At 36.2% G+C, this 16,814-nt stretch overlaps 1 long non-coding RNA gene across 1 annotated transcript in view; it reads left to right on the top strand.

The window, feature by feature from the left end:
* Nucleotides 1-9,322, top strand: part of LOC125610528 — a 16,467-nt gene extending 7,145 nt beyond the window's left edge. Inside the window, exons 2-3 of the long non-coding RNA XR_007340513.1 lie at nucleotides 7,137-7,231; nucleotides 7,365-9,322. This is a non-coding gene — a long non-coding RNA (uncharacterized LOC125610528). The remainder of the gene's footprint in view (nucleotides 1-7,136; nucleotides 7,232-7,364) is intronic.
* Nucleotides 9,323-16,814: the final 7,492 nt, after the last annotated feature.

The raw sequence follows: 16,814 nt of genomic DNA, 5'->3' as shown, positions 1-16,814 counted from the left end.
TATATATATATATATATATTTAAACAAAACAGTGACATTGTTCACAGTATTAATGGAAACAGACAAAATAACTACCAGGGATTGAGGTAGACATATGTCATACAAACACAAGCTTAGTGAAGGTTAAATGAAAGGAATACTCTTAGGTAGTAGAAGTATCAGAAAGAAGCTTAGCTCCAGAGAGATGTTTATTCTTAGTTCTCTTCTGGCCCACTGCTGGGTCCTTTCATGAAATGGAGAATCAACTCTCATATTTTAAGTTCACAAGTACTGCCTTTCTTTTCAACTTAGGCTTGCCCTTAAATTTATTTCTTCTAGAATCTCTTTGGTCTCACATTGACCACCAAAATTGAAATGCTGCTACCCCAAGAGAGATGTGCCTGTCTCACCTCTACTTGGAGTTTAGCCCTTATTGGATTGACTAAGTATAAATCTAAACTTTCTAGTCTCAATGCATGATTATCAGGAACACTATCCTATCAGCTGAAATCTCTTTATAGGTGTTATTTGAAGGAAAGGGATATAAAAGTGTTTTTTCCCCCCTTGATGAATTCTCTATTTAAAATTAGAAAATAAGTTGGTCTTTACTGTAATTTTATGCTTAGCTGTTCTATTAGATCCATCCATCCATCCATTTATTCTTTTAATAAGTGTTTAATGATCACCAACTCTGTCAGGAATTACCCCAGTTCCTGAAGACCTAATGGAAGGTCTGGCTGACAGTCTCTCTTCATGGAAGATAAAAGATTGGCTGCAAAATCTGAACTTGCTAAAAGCATATCAAATATTTTTTTTGACCACTACCTGTCCAGATGTAGCTTCTCAGTGTTTGATTTGATTTCTTTCCCTTATGTCATGGAAGTAGTTAGGTTTAGAGCATATTATGACTATTACATTCTAAATGTGTATGGCCTCCCCAAAACTCATAGTTTGAAATCCTAACCCCCAATGTGATCATATTAGAAGGTGGGACCTTTTAGGAGTATACTTGAAGGCACGGTCCTTATAAATGGATTAGCGACTTCATGAAAAGACAGGAGAAAACTTTCTTTCTGTTCTCCACCATGGGAAGACACAGCAAGAAGACAGCCATCTGCAAATGAGAAGCAGCCCTCAACACATACTGGCCTTGCCAGCACCTCCATCTTAGACATCCCAGTCTCCAGAACTGCGGGAAATAAACATATTTGTTTAAGTCACAATCTATGGCAAGTTGTTATAACAGACTGAACTGACCACAAGAGTGACATACAAATACACTTTAAAAAAAACTATTTTGTTTAAATTTTCTAAGGCATGAATTTGGCAATAAAACCTGTAAAATATGACTCTTCAGCACTTCTTGTAAACATGCTTTTACTAAAATGTAATTTTCTTGAGAGCTGGGACTTGGTCTATTTTGTTCTTTGCTACATTATTAGGGTACTGCCAGTGTCTGGCACACACCAAAAAGTCATTTTTTTTATGGATAATTAAATGAATGAACACATACCTTTTGCAAAAATTAAATAGTCATTTTGTAATTTTTTTATTTTTAATTTTTTTGGTACTGGTTATTGAACCTAGAGGCATTATATCACTGAACTATATTCCCAGTCTTTTGGGTTTTTTAAATTTTTTATGTTATTTTGAGTAGAGTCTTGCTAAGTTACTTGAACTTGTGATCCTCTCGCCTCCACCTTCTAAGTTGCTGGGATTCATTTTCTAAATTTTTTTTTCTGAATTACAGAAAATGGTATTAGTTTTCTATGAATAGCTCTCCGTATCATCATGTTTCTATCAGTGATGTGCATTCAGCAGGGTTCCTATTAGTTTTCTTCTTCCTGATAGAATATATGGGACCTGTACTGTTAGGAAATGAATTATTTGAATTACTAAATGTTTTTCTTTGCCAAGATGATACCAAACAACTGGTAAACTAATTGCACCAACATTATGTGCTACTCTTTCTCCCTCAAAAAGCTATTTACAAAAGCATGGAAGAGTGAGGTTGAAATCCGAATCCTCAGAATCATTTTGTACGGTTTGATACATAAATTTCCACTTCAGTTTTGTCGACATCTTTAGTATCTCAGTCCCCCTCCCCCCACCCACCAGGTTAAACATTTTCAGTCCCTTTTTGCATGACACAGTTTTCATCCTTTCAACACCTTTGCATTTTCCTACCAATTACAATACAATGGTTCCTGATAAAGGACATGTTCGCAGAAGGTCATTTTCAGATAATCTGAGTTCAGTACTTGAAAAGAAATCAAATGGTGAAAAGATGGATGAATAGAGAGATGCCTAACACTAGTCTGCTCTCCATGGGGTAGAACCAAAGCAACAGGTTGATAACCATATATGTAGGTATGTGGCCAGGAATGAGCATTAGCAAATGACAGAGGAAATGAAACCTGGTAAAATAGAAACCATGAAGAAGAACAAAGCAAGAGAAGCAGAAAACCTGGAGTACATGGAACCTAGTGCCTTGTTCGAGGAAAGAGAAATCCTCCTTTCTAGGGAGTAAAGATGAAAGAGAAGGTTAGGGTTGGTGTGGTGCACCAGGCCTTACTTTCACACAGCTCAAAAAAAAAAATAAGTGACCTGGAATCTTCACAATAAGCTTCCTTTAGAGAAAATATTTATTGCATCCCTCAGAAAATTCTGAGTGTTACAGCCAGGAGCCATCTTGAGGAGGATCATAATGTCTGAGACTATGCTGTTCTGGGGGTCAGAAAGCTAGGCATAATAGCATCTCAGGGTCCCTGTAGACACTCTGTTGCATCGACTGGGCTGGTGGCAGCCCCCCATGACACTCTTGGTGGGGTGGGGCTGTGTTTGGAACAAACCTGCTAAGAGTTTTATAATACAAAGAGTATAAGCAGTGAATGGAAGGGGGGTGCAGGTCACTGTCCTCTAGAATCAGTGGCTCCATGAGTCTGTGACTTGGAGTAACAGCAATTATAAGTGGTTTCACATGAGAACCAGGTCTGAGATACCAAGATCAAGGGTAGCAAACCACTTGGGTTTCTACTATAGTCTTCCAGCAAAGAATTCAGTGGTTCAGTTGTTCTTCCCAGCCTTGGAGGAATCCAGGGCTCAGCCATGACTTTGGCATCTGCCATGTTCCTGAGCACAAAGATCAAAAACTTCCAGAGCAAACAGACACTTGGAATGGATCGGTTTCTGCCCCAAATTTGTCAATGATCAGGACTTGTTGGGGCTACAAATTTGTCACCTCGCCTGAGTGTGTAGACTAGAAACCTGCAGAAAGACTATGTGCCAAGAATGGCTTGCATTCCACCTTAACCCATTTAGCAAGAAATACTTGGCACAGCCTGCATTCCACCCCAATTTCCCTGGTGAGAGCTGAGAGGAATTTCAACAAGCTGCAGTTATGGCCCACTAACCCTCCTATACTTGGTGGATTTCAAACTTAGAAAAGAGAACATTAGATTTACATATTATGTGCCCTCACTTGTATTTCTGAAAACTTTTCATCTTTTCTTTTTTTCTCTATCAATTCTATTTTAATTGAATGATTAAAATTTTGTTTTTATTTTTATCATTTTCATTTTTTATATTTCTTTCTATTTTTAATATTTTTCTCTTTTTTATCCTTTTCATTTTTTTATGTATTTTTGTCATAATTTTTATTTATTTATTTTTCCCAATACTGGAATCAAACCCAGGGCTTTACACATATTAGACAAGAGCTCTGCCTTTGAATTATGCTTCCAGATTGGTTGAAAATTATAACCCAGTCTCCTACTCAAGCTTTAGCAGACAGTTATACATACAAAGAAGAAGTAAGCTCCTAGCTGTCTACCCTCCTTCAGGTGAACACAGCCAGGGGGATGCTGATGTCCTGCTACTTGGCAGATAATTCCAGAATAGTTGCAGAATGACTGATGACATTGCATCTACATGGGTTCTCTGCATCAGTTACAGCCACACCTGATCAGATTGCATAGAGTTGATGAAACTGAAGGTGAGTACCACAGAAAGGGAGCTGTGATTCCAACGCCCACCCCTTCCTATCTACACCACACCAGGCTTTGTTCAGAGGACAAGAGCTGCAGGACATCCAATATGAATGGGGCTACCAGCACCAGAATCCTGGAGTGACATAGATGGTATCAACCATGATTGGAAATCCCCAACTTCCACTCCATACCAGGAGTAAACACAAAGGACACATTCCATTCACCATGCTGATTATTGCATGTAGTGTCCTAGATTTTACAAGACTTGCAGAGATAATGATCCTGACTCCAAGGGAGCATGCTCTGTGCCCATACCCAAAAATCACAACCAAAGAAGCAGCAGGAAGATTACACTAAGTAGTCAAATGGAGACAAACCCAACATTACTCAACAAACTCGTCTCCCAAGATGGAATGGCAGAAGAAAGTCACATGCTAAGAAGGCCATCACATATAAACAGAAGAGATATCTACAATGAACAAATTTCAACTATGAAAACATAGGAAAAGCAAGTAACATTTGGTTTTAAGACTAAGTCATCATCAATATAACAGATTCCAAAGATAGTGAATTAGATGAAATGCTGGATGAAGAAGTCAAAAGAATAATTTTTAAAAGTTAAGAATGTATAAATAAACAATTGAATTAATTAGTCATACAATATAGGATATGAATGAGAAATCTGGTAAAGAGATATTTTTCAAAAGAACCAAATAAAAATTTTGGAAATTGAAAGCACAGTGAGTAAGATTTAAAAACAAACAAAACCCAAATAACACACAGTTGAAAGCTCCAACAATATATCAGATCAAGCAGAATCTAGGATATCAGAACTTGAGGAAAAGTACTCTGAAATATTACATTTGAAAAATAATAAAGGGGAAAAAAGATTGAACATAGGAGGTCTCTAAAATATCATGAAAATGTCAAACATTCATATAATCAGCATATCAGAAGGAAAGGAACTAGGAGCAGAGGGCATAAGCAAGAAATTTCCCAACAACTTGGGAAAGTCATGGACATCCAGGTACAGAAGAATATTAGAACCTCAAATATACAGGACCAGAGAAGAACATTTCCTTGACATATTAGAGTTAAATTGAGAACAGTATAGAACAAAGAAAGATTATTAAGACCTGTTAGAGAAAATCATCAAGTTACATGCTAGAGGCATGGCAAAGTCTGATGTAAAAATATATTAAAGAGCCATAGTAACCAAACAGCATCATACTGGCACAAACACCACATAACCTATAGAAAAAAAAACTAGGGAGAGCAGAAATAAATCCATGCATCTTCAGCCAAATGATTTTTGACAAGTGCCAAAAACATACATTGAAAAAAAAGGATAAGTTCTTTAACAGATGGTGCAGGAAAAATGGAATGTCAACAGGTAGAAGATTGACATAAAATGTCTCTCTCTCAACTCAAAAAGGATCAAAGATTTCAATCTAAGACCTGATACTTTGAAACTGCTAGACGACAACATAGGAAAACACTCCAAGATACTGGCACCAGCAAATGATTTTCTTTTTATTTATTTTTCTTTCTTTCTTTTTTCTTTTCTTTTTTTTTTTTTTTTGTGCATGCAAGGCAAGCACTCTACCAACTGAGCTATATCCCTATCCCCAATGATTTTCTTAACTAGACTCCAATAGCCCCCCACACACACACACACAAAAAAAGCAAGGGTTGACCAATGAGATGACATCAAATAAAAATCTTCTGCTGATCAAAGAAAATAATCATTAGAGTGAGCGGAAAACCTGAAGAATGGATGAAAATCTTTGCCAGGTATTCCTCTGAAGAGGATTAATATCCAGAATATAAAAATAACTAAAAAAAATCACCCCTGGACAACAACACCACCAAAATAATCTGATCAATAAATGGGTAAGTAATCTGAGTAGACATTTCTCAAAAAAGTACAGTGGGCCAATAAATATATTTTCAACTGCTCAGTATTTTTAGGCATTTGGGAAAGCAAATAAAAGATCAGAATTGCCATTATAAAAAGAGAAGGAAACATAAAAAGAAGGAAAGAAAGAGAGGGAGATAGAGAGGGAAGAAAGTTAAAAATGCCGGCGAAGTTGTGGAAGAGAAGGAACCCTTATCAACTCTTGGTGAGATATAAATTAATATAGCCACTATAGCAAACAATATGGAAATTTTTCTTTTTTTTATTTTTTTAAAACATTTATTTTTTAGTTGTAGTTGGATACAATACCTTTATTTTGTTTACTTATTTTTATGTGGTGCTGAGAATTGAACCCAGGACTTTGCACGTGCTAGGCGAGCGCTCTACCAGTGAGCCACAACCCCAGCCTAATATGGAGATTTTTCAAAAAAAAGTATAGAAGTACCATATGATCCAGATATACAATTCTTGGGTACATATCTGAAGGAAATGAGGTAGCATGCCAAAAAGAAACCTGCATACCCATGTTTATTGTGGCACTATTCACAATAGTCAGAAATGGAATCAGCCTCAGTGCCCATCAACCAATGAATGGATAAAGAAAACATGGTATATGTACACAATGGAGTATTACTTACCCATAAAGAAGAATAAAATCTTGTCATTTGCATGATAATGAATGGAACTAGAAGACATCATGTTAAGTGAAATAAGCCAGACACAGAAAAATAAGTATTGCATGTTTTCTGACATATATGGAAACTAAAACGATAACAACAGGTGACTTGAATGTAGAAGAGGAACTGGAAGGGGTTTGGGGTGGAAGCAGGCAGGAGAGGGTAAAAAAAGAAAAGTGGTCATGAGCAAAGTGTGATGTATGTACGCATGCATGGAAATGCCCCAGTGAACCCAACTGGTTTGTACAATGAATATGTGCTCTTTATCATAATTAAAAGACAAAGAAAGGCAAAAACACATTTAAGTGCATGGCTTGAGGGTATGTGTGCAGGCGTTAACTTCCAGGTTGTAAGATTCTAAAGATTTCAGACTGGAATGCTCTGAGGGGAAGAGACCACAATGCTTCGAATTCCCATCTTTTTATTGATCTCTTGCTGGACATGATGGCAGAGAATGTTCTTCCCTGGGCAGAGGTTTCTAGCCTTGAGGTCATGACTGGAGAAAATGCTGAAGTTGTGAAGATATCATTGTCGCCTGCTTCCCCTGTCCTCCTCTCATTCTTGGTATTTCAGAACTGTTGAAGTCAATATATTGCAGTGGCTGTTACTTCAGGGATTAGATGAATCCATGAACTACATTTTCAGGAGTTGAATGTCACTGAGATGAGGTGAGTAGCATTTTCTGAAACTGAAAGGGTGAAAGACATACAGCATTATTCATCATTTATTTCCTTTGATTTCAAAAGGGATGGATGGCCTAATCTTCAAACCAAATGTGACAACCCCCTTTTCTACCTGCAGATCTGAAGCCACGTATTTGGAGAAGGTTATGGAAGTGCATACAAGAGTATGGAATCTGTCTGTGACATCTATAGGAAGATATTCTGAGGACTTTTTCACTTCTTCCCACAAAACTTGATCAAAAACGTGGAGAAATAAAACTTTTGTGATTCAATTTCAAGTACTTCTTTGAAGGAGCCTCTGAAGATGGTCCATAGCCACATCTATTAACTACTTTCAAGCTAATGCTCCCAAAGTGTGATGTGATCTCACTGTGGTTTAAAAAAAAATCTGTTTAAAGTTATAGAAAAGAAGAATAACTATTGAATAGGATATTTAGAATGAAAAACTGGACACAAACTGTGCTGTCCACTTTGAAATCATATAAAAAGCAGTAACGTGGATGGCACTATGTAGCCAAAAAAAAATGGGCTGATAGGACTTCTCATTGAAGATAATGAAAATCCAACTGTGAGTGCTTGTCAGGGCCTCTTTGAAAATGCTGCAGTTCTTCTGCACCCCCCCACGCACTCTCATGTCTCAGGGCCTTATCTGACACTGTCCCAGTCTTACAGGAAACACTGGAGACTCACTATTTATACGACATGACCACATATCCCTAGCTCCAGTGTATAGCTCAGCAAGCTATAACTGTGATTTTTTTTCCTTATTGTTGCTGCTGAAACTATAGAGGATTAAAGATTTCCCAAAGTTCAATCTAGGTAATCCCTTCTATAGGATTAACTCACTGTATGGCTTTCTGCTGTATATTTGTTTAAAAAAAAAAAAAAGAAAGAAAGAAATAACAGCTTTCAAATCCTTAAATCTGGAGTTAACATTTGTTTATTGTGCAGATAACATCATTGATAACTTGAGTGTGAGTGTGTGTGTGTGCATATGTGTATGTGTGTATTTTCTACATGTTCATAGCTTATCCCATGAGAAATCTCTAAATGAAAATTAAAAAAAAAACTAGTTTTTCACAAACTATAATTACTTTAATTACAGGATAATTATATAAATAATGCATTTGAATGTAGGTTTCAGTTTTCTTTGTTTTCTAAATATTATCATCTTTCAGTGTTTTCAGACGTGTAAACAGGAAACATTTAAGTTTAGATGAAGAGCAGGTGAACTGCCTATGATACAAGGAGAGACAATCAAAAGATGATTAGGCTATTGAAAACTGCCTAACTAGGTGCTAATTTTTAAGTGAGCAGGTGTACTTAGTCATTATAACTTTAAAATGAAAATATATTTGAATTAAACCAACATCCCCCCCAACATTAAAATAACATTAAAGGTCTGACTGGCACTGACTAAATCCAGCAAAGGCAGAAACAGTTGAAATTCAATGATGAGGCAGCCAGCCCCTTCTGGATGAGGAGGAAACTATAGGTTTCTAAAGAAATGAAGAACCAGTTTCACAACACTTTATTGACTTTCTTTAAAATATGGCCCAGACACCATTAATGTGTTAAAAAGATTAATATTGTACTTATTGTTGAAGGATGATTAACTTTGCCGAGAAATTGTGCAAAGTAAAAAAGACCTTCTAATTACCATGGGTAGAAATCAATTGGTGTTTTCTTCTTTCTCAGTTCAGTTGTTTTTCTTGTTGACAGCGAAATGTATCAATGCACTCTTAGTCTCTCACATGGAACACAGAAAGGTCTGATTCTGAGTCAAAGGGAGAAGTTAAATTTGTGACTAACATATAAGTATTAATTTCAAGGTGACTGTGACATACTTGATACTTATTGAATTCACATATAGCTACATCTGAAGTCGAACACTTAGATTCCATCAACATTGATGCATCTAAATAAAATAAACTTACACAACATTTGCTATGGGGATTTTTTTAGATCCATTATACATCATGGAAGAATGTCAAATGTAAGAATCCAGGTGATGCATTGAACATTTAGAACATTAATAAATTGTCTTCAATGCACAAAATCAGTAATCTGAATTTAAGAGCTTATAAATAGAGAAAATATGATATCACATATTCAGGTATATAATAAAAGAATCTGGATAAAGTTGTATAAACTAGTTGAGTGAGTAAAATGTGTGATATAATCAACTTCCAGCTATGTCTAGTGAGCCTTCAAATATTGTTAATGGTGTCATCCCCACTGATCTGTTCTCTCTAAACCATTATGGATTTTCCATTCATTAATTTTCTTCTAGCTTCCAACTACAGGTAAAACTACAGGTAGGCTCTGCTATGGCAATGCCCTACCATGGGTTTGCTTTTATTGAGAGCTTCATTAATTGCTTTGGATTTTTGTTTTATAATGATATAGACAATTTGGTGGTACTTCTTGGTGTCTTAGCCTTTTTTTTTCTTGTGTCACAACAGAAACAAAGTAGAGTTGCACTTGATTTCATCTGATATGTGTAGATACACTGTATACACAGAAAAGTATTACAGGCAAATTTTTCAAAAGCTTAGAGAATCATGCCTATCAGGAAATCATAAGTAGTTTTTCTATAGTTGCACAAGAGAATTTGTTAGAATTGGTGCTGGGACTATAATCTGCCATTTTAAATAAACTGAGGCTGAAAAAGTTGAACTTAATGCCACGATTTACACTGGGATAAGATTCCTCACTGTAGTCCAAGAACGGGGTCATAAATACAGCAAAGCAAATCATCACAGAAGAATCCAGTGAGGGTGACATTAGTGGCAATGATTCTCCCTTTATGTGGGAATGGCCTTTATGTTTATTCAACTATTTTAATGTTTCATGATGTGTGCATATGTAGAAAAGTATACATGATTAGTATTAATTGAGCTCCTGACCCACATCATTGCTTGTTAATTTCTGACACATTCAGGACCAACCTGTAATAAACAGTCCCAATTAATATATGTTGTATGAAATAATGGACAAATGGACATCAACCCAAATGATTTTCTATCTAGGGGAATTCTTGTTTTTCTCCAATCATTACCATTTGACTCCTCTTTATCTCTCCCACTCTTTACTCCTAAAGTCATTATTTGTCTGGTTTTAATGTCTTTGTTTCCTTCTCCTTCTCCCTAGACTAGTTCAATGTAGGGTCTCTGGGATCTTAATTCCCACAATGGATTTCTATAAAATTAGTAGGTTTTCTTTAAGATACTCATGAATCATACTTCAGTCAGGGTACTCACTTTCCTAACATTGCCTTTGACCATAGAAATGAAAGTGAAAGTAAGAAGAGTCTTAACTTTTGCTTATTTCTTAAAACTTACATACTTGAGCACAGGTAGATTGTTTAATAAAGAAGAAAAAGGAGTGTTCTTATTGTTTCCAAATACAAGCAATAAAATAAAACTTGAGCTTGAAGGGCTGAAATGTACGGTCAAGGTAACACATCCAGTGGGTACTAAATTTGGACCTAAAATGCAAACTAGAACCGAGTTCTTTCTACTGAATCATTTAGTTTTATTTTAAGTAGAAAACTCCAAAACAAGTATCAAATATACTAGAGACAGTAAAATAAGGAAGCAAAACCCCTGAGAAGCCTTGGAGTAGATGAGACACAAAGGTATTCATCCTGTGCTTCTGATACTTAAGGTTCTGTGGAGTAGGTCAGATCAGATCATCAGAAAACCGTGAACTGAGACCACCTTCAATTTCTTCTGTGGACTTGCCTTTCTTAAGTTTCATTACCTTCCCTGTAACTTTCATTCAGTCAGTTAAGAAGAATATTTCTACTAAAATAACATTTTTGCCTTGGTGAAGGTCTACAAATCATTGGATTTACTCCTTTTATAGTTTTCCTTCCTTGTTTAATTTATTTATGTCCTTCATTGGAAAATGTCTTAAATTATTTTTTTAATTTAAAAAAATAACAAAGGCTGGGGTATAGCTCAGTGGTAGATCACTTACTGATTACAAGGCCCTAGGTTTGATTCCCAGCACCACAGAAAGAAAGAAAGAAAGAAAGAAAGAAAGAAAGAAAGAAAGAAAGAAAGAAAGAAAGAAAAGATAGATAGATGGAGGGAAAGAGAGAGAGAAAGAAAGTGAATATAAGTACATGGATCTATTTACATGATTCTGATATTAGCTATAACCTTATCCATGGTGGGTTGACTGCATCTGGGCCCTTGGGGAACTGGTATTGAAAACTACTTCCTTGTGAAATTCATATAAAGTATCTCCTTATAATTATCAGGTTTAAGATCATTCCTATTCAGTTAAGAGGTATAGACACCTCTTTACATAGGTGCAGAGCCTTATTTTCTGCCAAACAGAATACATCTCAAAGCTTTTTCCCAACAAAAACTGAAGACAGGGGAGGGTTCTTTCACTGAAGGATTCTCCTACTTAACATAACAGAATAGCATATTTTAGTTAAACAAACAAACCAACACATATTTTTAGAGCACCCTTTGGGATTATTATGCATTAAATAAATTATATTATTCCTCATGCTTTGTTTTACAATGACAATTTCTAAGATATGATAAGGACTTTTATTTATATTCTTTCTTCAAATAATGAATTTGCAGGATTCTTACTTTTTAACCAGTAAATAAGCTACTTCTTAGTAGATCTGCCCATATTCAGAATGGGGGACAAAGGTGTGAGAGTTGAGTGTATGATAATTGCTACTAGCTGTTTTCCCATTTGAAAACATATTGGGGAAAGAATTTTATATGATGAGAAAATGGTACTCCTGAATCTCTCAGGTCCAGAGACCCTCCACCAGTCAACAGCTTCAGCAGGCCTTGTGCTCTTTAAATTCAGTGACAAGATAGGCCTACATTGGTCAACACTGGGTTTATGAGATGATTCATGTGTAACTGTTTTTTTTTTTTTTTTGGTTGAGTCTGCAAACTCATAATGCTTGCTTGCCTATAATAATGAAACATACAAAACCTGAGAAATAGTCAACATCTTAAGGTAGCATTTTTTAATTGCTTGATCCTAATCACTCTGTTCAGTATTCTTAAAATTGGTAGGTTGAAAAGCAGTCCAATTCTTTTACCACGGTGGGGTTTCTTTATAGGTACAGAGAGGGAAAAAGGGCTATTTTCTTCACCAGTTAAGCACAGCCACAGTGCAGATGACTTTATTAGAATTTCATTTTTCATGTTGCAAGTTGCACAGCCATCAAGTTTGTGTTACTCTGTGATATGACTGTGTTTATCTCCAAGGGTGAAATGGGATGACAGTATGCTTTTGTTGTAAGAAAAAATAAAATAAAATGAACACTCTATCAGTTCTTCTTAGTTGGTTTCTTGAATATATCAGCAATTTCCCATACATTTAGTCGTCTGTGTTTATAATTTATAATCATTGTCTTTTCAAGTTTGCAATCTGCATCTAAACTTTTTCATAGCCAAGCTCCCCCAAAATATTTTCTGCTGTCTCTACTTCCTCACCTGCTAATCATGATTCCACATGGTTCCAAGCACCATTTTGAAGTATATGCTAAGTATATTAATCAGATTTCTGTTGCTATGACAAACACCCAAGATAATCACCTTGAAAAGAGGAAAGGGTTTGTTTTGGCTCAGTTTCAGAAGTTTCAGTCCATGGTCACAGTCCTGTTCCTTTGTGACTGAGGTGTGGCAGTTCATCATGGCTGAAGTGATGTTCCAACAGAAACCGCTCATCTCATAGTGGTTGGGAATCAAAGAAAAAGAGGAAGGAGCCAGGTCCCAATATCCCCTTCAAAGGCACTCCTCCAAAGACCCAACTCCTTTCCACTAGACTTAACTCCTAAAGGTTCCACTACCTCCCATTCCCAAGACTGACATGTGTTAGCATTTTATTTCTGTGACCAATATATTTGGCAAAAAAATCTTAATGGAGGATAAGTTTACTTGGGTTCAATGTTTCGAAGGTTTCCGTCCAGTCCATGGTTGGCAGAAACATCACAGTGAAAGGGCATGATGGAGGAGAGCTGCTTAACTTAAGGCAGCTGGAAATCAGAGAGAGAGAGAGAGAGAGAGAGAAAAGGAGGGAGGGAGGGGGAGGTAAGGATCAGGGTAAAAGCGTATGATTTCCAAACACATACCCTCAGTAAATCTCTTTCCAATCATGTCCCACCCACCTACAGTTTCCACCACCTCCAAGTAGTTCATTCAAATTATTAATGTATCAAATGGATTAATCCACTACTAAGATTACAACTATCATAATCCAATCAATTCCTCAAACTCCCAATTCTAGATATTGCTCCACTGGGGACCACATTTTCAACGAGTTTTTGGGGCACCCTTCTGAATCAAACCATAAAAAATGTTTTTAGCATATGGACCTTTGGGGATATGTAAGATCCAAACCATAGCATTAAAATACACGATGAATTCCATGTAGCCAGACATAAAGCACACTTGATGTCTCATTCATTATCTTTTCACATGAATGAATTTTCACGCTGGGCAGCTTCTTATCACATGTCTTCTTCTATATCATCAGACTTTCTGGTTGTACTTCTCTTAATCCCTAGTCATTTTTATTCTTCTCTGCCATTTCCTTCTCCTCTATCTATCTTAGTCCTAAATCAGTGATTCTAAATTTCATCAGTCTCTTATGAGTACCCGAAATGTGGCTGGTTTGAATTAAGATGAGCTGTTAAGTGTAAACCACATATAGGATTTTCAACACACAGAATGAAAAAAAAAGAATGTAAATCATCACACTAATATACCCTTGATTTTCATTATTTGTGGTAGTTCTATAAGGTCTCTGGGACCAGTGAATTAGCAAATACTGAGTGATTGCTCTCAGGGGAAATACAGGGTTAGGTTCCTGTGAGCCTCTGGTCACAACATTTCATCCACAGATCAATACTTAACCTTGTGCTATGTGTGTTCCTGTTTCAAGGCACCTTATTTAATATATGTCATTGATTCATTAATATTGAACTCATGGCCCATGGCACCATAACTCAGGCCTGCATGAAGCTTATTTAGCACACATATTTTCTCTGGAAGTCACATCGCAAGCTCTTAAGCTAACAGACTAGACAGTATTTCAGCACTGTACTTGGGGGCCATTTTAAATAGTAAAGTCATCAAAAAAGAATAAAAATGCAAAAAAAAAAATGTAGCAGTAAACAGATACTCCTCCCTCCAAAAAAGGGAAACAATCTTTTTTACCATATAAAAACTGAAACGGGAAGGCAGAGTCTTCTTTTTGACCTCAGTAGGGAATATGAACATCAGATGACTTAATTTTTGCCTCCTCTACACCTGTCTGCCTGTGACCACAAAACATAGTGGTCACCAACCTGAGGTTACCAATAAATGTTAGCTGGTAGTAGAATTCACAAATATGGAATCCATAAGTAATGAAGATGAAATGTATTCTGTGCTACTTACATATTGAAAAGAGAATATTTTAGAGATTTTGAGCTAAATATCTCAATAATAATTGTACAGTGCTTGCATGCGGAAACAATAATATTTGGGGTATTTTGGAGTAAGAAAAATGCACGCTAAAATGTATTCTGTTTCTTTTAACATTATTTAATGTGACTATTAGTAAGTTTATGAATACCCATGTGGCTCATTTTGGCTCATGTTGTTTATCTACCAGAAAATACTGTTATAAATGGAGGAGTTTCATAGGACTGGATATTTACCATGGATTGCTTCTCTCTTTATTATGAATTTAGATAATCCATACAGTCCAAAACCTCCTCATACTTTAGGGTCAGTCTTAAATGCTATTTGTCTTATACTCCAATCCACAGGTTGTTCTTTTCGCTCTAGCTTTAGTATGTGTACAAAATGTTCCATTAATCTCTCTGACCTCCTTGGCTTCACACTGCCCTCAACCACCAGTGCTAATTACCCAACTATCTGAGTGCCTCCTGCATTTCTCACACTTCCATCCACAGTGGTCTGAATGATCTTTTGGAACCAGTGTTAGATCATAATCACACATCTACTCAGAATTCTCTGATGGTTTCCCATCTCGCTTAGAGCTAAATCCAATCTTTACCCCAGCTGACAAGACCTATAGGATACGGCCCTAATGCTCCTTCTGAAATGGATCTAGTATCCTCTTCCCATTGATTGTTCTGCTCCACCTATACAGACCTCCTTGCTTTCCCTGAATTCTCCCCAAACCTCCCTAGCCTTTGCACATGCCATTCCTGGCCCACATCAGCTTTCCTTTGCTAGTCCCATGGATGCTCATTACTATGAGTTCATTCAGCTCATAGCCCAAATGGCACCTGATCTCTAAAAGAAGACTACCACATCACTCTATGTGCTCCTAATTTAGTTCATATATTTTTTCTCCTTCTTACAACTACCCAAGATTTATTTTTCTCTCTCTCTCCACAATAAAATATGAATTCTATAAGAAGAGGGACTCAAACATAGTTAATCTCAGTTATATTCCTGGTGTTAGAATCACAAAAGCAGAACAATAGCACTGGTGGTTGAGGGCAGTGTAAAGTCAGAGGAGGTCAGAGGGATGAATGGCATTTTGTACACATACCAAAGCTAGAACAAAAAGAATAACCTGTGGATTGGAGTATAAGAGAAATAGCATTTAAGACTGAACCTAACACCAGGAATATAACTGGCATAAAATTGGTAACCCATAAAATATTGTTTTAATGAAAGTTTATGCTTATAGTTCAGATTGATGTGCTACCAAAAGCCTACTTGACCAACTTCAATATCTTGTATGCATTTTTAGTTTTTATTGGTGCATATTAATTATACAGAATAATGGGTTTCATTGTGGCAAATTTGTGCATACAGAAAAACAATTCAATCAATTTTACTACCCCGTATTTTCTCCATTCTTCTTTCCAAACTGTCTCTGATCACCTACCTCTGCCCTGCTCATCTTTTTTCCTGATTTTATGGGATCACTTTCTTTTTGCTTTTGGTTTTGATTTGTCTTTTCCTTCTAGATTCCACGTATGAGAAAAAGCATATGACACTTTTCTCTCTGGGTCTGACTTATTTCACTCAAAATTATGGCTCCTAGTTTCATCCATTTTCCTGCAAATGACATAATTAAATCCTTCTTTACTACTGAATAAAAATTCATTGTGTATATACATACCACATTTTCTTTTTTCATTCATCTGCTGATGTACATTTGGATGGATTCTATAGCTTGACTATTGCTTCACACATATTTTTAACAATAACATTCGTATAATTAATACCTTTCATTGAAAATAGCATCAGCATAAGTTGGGCAGACCCTGACAGAAATATTACATTTGGCAATTATTTCCTCTGGGACCATGCACTAATCATTTTACTGCTCTAAGTTCCATTTTTTCTTTTCACAGTGGGTTTAGGGATTGTAGTCTACAGTCTTATTTTGAAGATTACAAAGGGGAAGATCTATGTAAATTTTCTGCATGGTGATTAGCACATATTAGATACTCAATGTTACCCGGAAATTTTTTATTTTTTTGTTATATTTTTTTGTGCAGTACTAGGGGGTAAGCATATGGCCTCACTTGCTAGGCAAATGCTCTATC

This window comes from Marmota marmota, unplaced genomic scaffold (assembly GCF_001458135.2).
Source record: "Marmota marmota marmota unplaced genomic scaffold, marMar, whole genome shotgun sequence".
NCBI classification, from domain to species: Eukaryota; Metazoa; Chordata; class Mammalia; order Rodentia; family Sciuridae; genus Marmota; species Marmota marmota.
Note: the sequence above shows the minus strand (reverse complement) of the source record. Positions and strands in the feature narration are given on the sequence as shown.